Source organism: Malania oleifera, chromosome 5 (assembly GCF_029873635.1).
Source record: "Malania oleifera isolate guangnan ecotype guangnan chromosome 5, ASM2987363v1, whole genome shotgun sequence".
NCBI classification, from domain to species: Eukaryota; Viridiplantae; Streptophyta; class Magnoliopsida; order Santalales; family Ximeniaceae; genus Malania; species Malania oleifera.
The window spans coordinates 27,367,879-27,374,316 of record NC_080421.1 but is presented as its reverse complement, the minus strand read 5'-3'; the positions used below and the strand labels follow the sequence as shown (position 1 = coordinate 27,374,316).

Here is a 6,438-nt window from a genome sequence, read left to right as displayed (position 1 = left end):
GTAAGCTTCACTGGTTCGAACTCCTCCAACCTTCTTTTCTTTGAAATGATCTCCTTTAGGAATTTGACATAGTTTGGCATTTGTTCCAAGGCATCTGCAAAAGGAATATTTATGTGAATTTTCTTAAAAATATCCAAAAATTTAGAAAATTGCTTATCTAATTTTTGCTTTTGAAAGCGTTGAGGATAAGGAAGTGGAGTAGAGAGAATAGGAGGATTGTCAGGAAATGAAATTGTTGGAAGCATGTCCGTCTCTCTTGGTGTATCATCCACAATCTCCTCTTCTTCCCCTTTATTCTTGCTTCAGCCATTCTTTTCAGCTGTAGGTGTGGACATGGTTTCCTTTGCTGGTGACTTCTCAATTTCTCTTCCACTCCTAAGTGTGATGGCTTTGCATCGTTCCTTTGGATTCACTTCGGTGTTGCTAGGAAAAGTTCCTCTCTGTTGAGAATTTATAGTCGTGGCCAGTTGCCCAATTTGCATTTCAAGATTCTTCATAGTGGCTCCCATATTGTTGCAATGAGTCTCGATGTTGTCTAGCCGTGAATCAGTCTTTTTAAACCTTGCTTTTGTCTCCTCAACAAATGATATCATGGCATCCTCAAGTGACATATTCTTCTCACTTTGTTGACTATCAAGTCCTGGAGGAGGTTGCAGCATATTCCTTGTATTTCCATAAGACAAATTCTCATGATTTCGAAGCCCTGGATGGTAATATTGTGGCACTGGATTACCCCTATAGTTGTAGTTCCAATTGTTGATGTATTGAACATGTTCATGACTCTCCCCATTGCTCGGATCTATCCTACTTGTAGTTGCCACATATTCTGCACCTTGTGGTATCCTCTGGGTTGTCAAAGATGAAATCTAATGAGACAGAGAAGCAACTTGAGCTGACAGTGCAGCAAATGGCTCCAATTCATGAATTCCAGCAACTTTCTTAGCCATAGTTCTTTCAGTTGGCCATTGATAGTTATTTGAGGCCATTTCTTCCAAAAGAGCAGTAGCACCCTCAGGTGTCTTTGACATCAAAGTTCCCCCATATGCAGCATCAACTAAAGTCCGTGTTTGCCCATTTAATCCATTATAGAATATTTGAATTTGCAACCAATCAGGCAATCCATGTTGTGGGCAGTGTCGAATCAAATCTTTATACCTTTCCCATGCTTCACAAAGTGATTCAAAATCATGTTGCTTGAATTGACCAATCTCACTCCTGAGTTGAGCTGTTTTTGCAGGTGGAAAGAATTTAGCCATAAATTTTTCAGCCATGTCCTTCCAACTAGTAATACTCCCAAGTTGTAGCGACTGTAGCCAACCTCTTGCTTTGTCCCTCAAAGAGAAAGGAAATAATCTCAGTCTAGTGGTGTCTTCAGTAACACCATTGATCTTCACAGTATCACAAATCTCCAAAAACATCGTCAGATGGATATTGGGATCATCAAGTGGAGATCCACTAAATTGGGCCTGCTGCACCATGCTGATTAATGCGGGTTTGAGCTCAAAATTGTTGGCATTAATGGGTTGGCGTCTGATACCCGAATAATTGTCATTCACAACTAGTCGCACATAATCCTTCAAGGCGCGTGGCTGCGCATTATCTTGTCCGTTCTCCATGGCTAATACCCTCTTTTTCCTTAGTGCTCTGAGCGTTCTTTCAATCTCCGAATCAAAAGGAATAATGTCACGTGTTCTAGCCCTGCGCATCCAACATAAAAAAAACACACCAGAAATACAAAAAAAATAATAATAAAATAAAATAAAGAAAATAAATAAATAAAAATATAAAAAGAGAATTCTAAATTAAAACCAAGATTACTTTGTATCGACATTGGCAAAATAAGATAAACTCAATCCCCGGCAACGGCGCCAAAAACTTGACCGGTGCAAACTGCAAGTGCACAGTATCGTAGTTTTATAATATAATGATGTGTAGAGTATCGTCCTCAGGGATTGATGTCTTAATTTTACCAAGTACCGAAATTTTACTAACCTTGATTTTATTTAGAAAAATTAATAAATTTAGACTGTAAAATTTAAACAAAGCTACTTTAAATAAACTATTGAGGAGAATTTAAAACTGGATACTGCGTGTCAAATTGATGATGGTGAAAACTTCTAGGAAACCGATTTCACCTAGTTCTTCACTATGCTTTACTCATTTAGCTAATTTAACTTCGTTTTCTCTATTTGTTAGCAAATCGCCAATTTTTCCAAAAGCCTCTTTTGATAGTCAATCAGAACCTATTCTTGTTTATTATTTAACATAAGAGTATGCAAATTAATAACGGAAGAAAGCAGTAAGACCCTCGATTTTTAATGCTACGTAGGTTCATACAAGTCTTTCGATCTCTATATTTACCTACGCTGAATTATCCAAGATCTATCCTATAATCCCCCCTTTCGGTAGCAAATCACAAGACTAAAATCATTTAATTAATGGCCAGTTAATTAAAAGCATTAGGCACAAAATAATTCAAACAAACATTAATGAAAACTACTTCAGATTAGCATCAAAGAGCAAGCATAGTTCGAAACTGGCTACATCGTTTTCCTAGAATTCAAAATTTTAGTTCATTCCGAAAATTAAATCCAACATAACAGATTTCACCATATTTTCTTCAATTTGGAGCGTACGGGAAAGATCAACACTCGCGCACCACCGTCGCGCGTCACGAACACCCCGAACACCGCCGTTGTTCGCCGCCTTCCGATTCTAAAAAGATATTATTTTTGCGTGCTTCCAACTCTCCTTTGCTGGCTGTGTGTGTATCTTCGCAGCACCCCCCAAAAGAAAACCACAAGAAAGCTCCAAAAAAAAAAATTTTCCCAAGAAACTTTATGTGGTTTTGGCCTCCCTTGTGTGTCTAACCAAGAAAAAATCCTTTCCTTTTTTTTTTTGTAAGACGCAGCCTCTTTCCAGCCCAGCACACGCTGCCCCCCTTTTCCTTTCCTGCGCACCACTCTCCCCCAAGGAAACCCTCCTCCCTTTGACTTTTGTCCTTCCTTCCCTTTTGTCATTCCTTTCTGTGCTTTTCTTTGCTTTCTTTTGTCTTTCCTTTCTAAAAACCCAGCACCTCACCCTTCTGAGATGACCCGGCTGCATGGCCGGTCACATCTCATTTTTTTGATTTTTTTATTTTCTTTTTTTTTTCATAGGTACATGAACTGCCCTCCTCTTTCAAGCCCACTTTCGACCCTCTTACAGCTCGTAACTCTCAAAGCTTAAAACATAAAAGATGTAGAGCTCTTTTTCAGTTTTTCCCAAAATTTTGAATCGTCTCGATCGGAGCTCGTATGAGAAAGTTACGCGATGATTACAAAAAAATTGTCGAAATAATCCATAAAACGGCGTATGCTAACTTCATGTCTGATTTCGGCCTTGATGAGATTAAAAAGTGTCTTCGATTTTTTAGCTTCCAATGGTTGCTCTACAATAAAAAACACCAAAATTTCATACATTACTCAATAAAACCTAAATTTTATAAATAGAACACAATGTTAGAATATTGAGAGTAATTAGGCATTTAAATACAAAATATTATTCGCAATGCATGAATTAAAGCACCTAATTACGTAATTTGAGCGCGTAATCACTTTTCCCTTGAAATCCATCCTGTAAATAGGATATAACCCGACTTAGAATTTTACATTTAACATAATTAATGCAAATATGGAATAATGGAATTAATATAATATATATAGGTTCTAATTTAATAATTCATATTCCAATTCTATCACAAACCATTAAAGTAAAAAAAAATCTCCATCCCAACATTAACTTCACACACATACCCACTCAACTAACATTCCAACCTAAATTTCCTAAGTTCTAGTCCCTTAACCTAGAAACGAAATCATCAATGGATTTACCATGGTTTTTTGAAACTCGCGACTGATTCATAAAATCACAGAAGTCCGTCAATAGATTTCTGCCTCCAAGCTTTCAGACTAAAATCCATCTTAACCTACCCACACCTATCCCTATCTTATCTCAACCTATGCTCTGATAATTATCAATCCTCAAAGTTTGCAGAACCTAGCAAACCTAAGCTCCAATACCACCTGTAACGACCCTGACTCGCAACGTGGGCTCAAAGTGCTACTTTAGTGATGTCTGTATACCTAATACCTTGTTCATCATATATAAAACACATAAATGCAGCAAAAATAAAATGCAAAATCCTCAAATTACATTACCAGAGTTCTAACTATCTTTGTACACAAATATATCCATTTTCACATAATTACATCCCATAAAAGTAAACAAAAATAAAATCTCTATCTACACACTACCTACATAAATTTACACTTCTAGCCCGGATCCTGTAGCCCTTTAGACTCGTTCTTTAGGATTTCTTGAAAAGATAGTTTGTAAAGTAGGGGTGAGGCACAGCTCAGTAAGGGAAAGACTAAGTTAATGTTAGTGTGTGACCAGCATGCATTTAGTGTACATAAAATAACCAGTTCATTAAGCAGATAAACACATTTACAAAAACATTCTTATTTTACACTCATACTGACAATTAGCCAATAATAAGGAAGATTACCCACGCATACAAGTAGCTTCCCTTTGCTCTAATATCATTACTGCTACTAGAGCCCTCACCTTTCTCAGCAAGCCCTCGAAATTATCTTCTTAATTATTCATATTCCCATAAATTAATATGCATATAAGACACTCCATGTGACAAATACGCCATTTACTTCCCCCATGGGATGGGTTATGCTGACCGAAGGCTAGACTAATGTCCTGGGGGATCCACCCAGACAATAGTCATCTGTACTCCCTGCTAACATACTCTGCATGTATACGCAGCTCCAAATGTTGGTCCAATTGCCCTCACCCAAGGGGGTACATTCACCTCACATAGGCAAATCAGACAATACCACCCTACACCTCTCTGCACATGTGTGGGTGCACACAGCCACATAACAAATCCCTAACAACATTACCATGCTCACAATACACTGGTCCCTAGGGTTTCTAAAGCATATCATGCAATTTAGATAATAGAACACACCATTTAAAACATTAATTCACATATATTTCCTGTTATTCCAAAAACCTAGCCCCCCGCCACAAAACACAACTCGACTCAAAGCCGTTTAAACAAAACCCTGGCCCTCGGCTGTCAAATAAAAGTCCTATATTTTTCACAAGTAGTTTTAGTATTTTTCACAACAATTCAAATATTTCAAAATCTCAAATCCGGATATACAATGATCCATGCAAATTAAATCATTTGCCACACAATTTTCCACATTTTAACATATCCATACAAACAAACAAGTTTTCCACCGTTCATTTTATTCAAAAATACCATACCATATATCGTAAGTTTGTAAAATCCATTTCGAACAGTTGGTTTTGAAAATAACCTTTAAATTCTCAAATAAATAAATAAATAAATAAATATATTTATATAAACATAACAATTAAATTGATTCAAATTTCATAAAATTATTAACTTAACTTAATCCCCTTACTTGATTCCTGAAAAGCCCGCTAACACCCCAGCCTACGCCCCACGGCGTTCAAAATCCCTGAAACCTTGAAATTCAAATTTCATTACATTGCTCATCAAAATCCCTAGAGTAACTTTCCCTAAAATTTCCCTAGGCTCTGAATACCCTAAATAGCCTAATAAAGTCTGAATTATTAAACTTACCCCCGATTTCGGATTGGTACCCCCGAGCTCCAATTCAAAAATCCGCTCCAGCTAGATTGTAGAGAATCTTTTCAAGAATCTCCTGACAATTTATGTTCGTTAATTAGGCTTATAGTTTAAGAGAAATTGAGGAAAGTTTGAGAATTGACCTTACCTTAGGAGACATACCTACGCTACTCCCACGACAGATTCGCTCCAGTAAAAGTGTTGGTGGCGGCAAACAGAGCCCAACGGTATTTTCGGATTTCCAATCGACCGAATATCGGAGATGAGATTAAGGAGAGTGGGAGAGAGGAGACGAGGAGACGAAGGGGGGTGCCTTTGTTTTCTTCTGCCTGAAGGATCCTGAGATCCTTTAGGATATAATATATATATATATATATATATCATTATAACATTATATTATTATTATTATATTATATTATTTTGATTAATAATAATAATTTATTAATTAATTAATTTTTTAAATTTAAATTTTTTTAATAATAATTAAAAAAAAAAAATTTTAGATCACTACACTTCCCATAAGAACTCCACGATTAAGCATGCTTGGCTTGAAGTAATCTTGGGATGGGTGACCTTCTGAAAAGTTTTCTCAGGAAGTGTGTGAGAATAAAATATACTGAAAATGACATCTGTTGGTTTGTGGGGCCATTCATTAGTCCGATCAGGCCCGCCCTCTGTTGTCTGGTTCAAGTGGTGGAGGAGAGATGCAGTGCTCCCTGACAAACTCGGGTTGGGGTGTTACATCTTCTATATTACAAGAT

At 36.9% G+C, this 6,438-nt stretch overlaps 1 non-coding gene across 1 annotated transcript; it reads left to right on the top strand.

The window, feature by feature from the left end:
- Positions 1–1,116: 1,116 nt before the first annotated feature.
- On the top strand, positions 1,117–1,223 carry LOC131156920 (small nucleolar RNA R71). Its single transcript, XR_009137181.1, has one exon. It is a non-coding gene; the product is annotated as a small nucleolar RNA R71 (small nucleolar RNA).
- Positions 1,224–6,438: the final 5,215 nt, after the last annotated feature.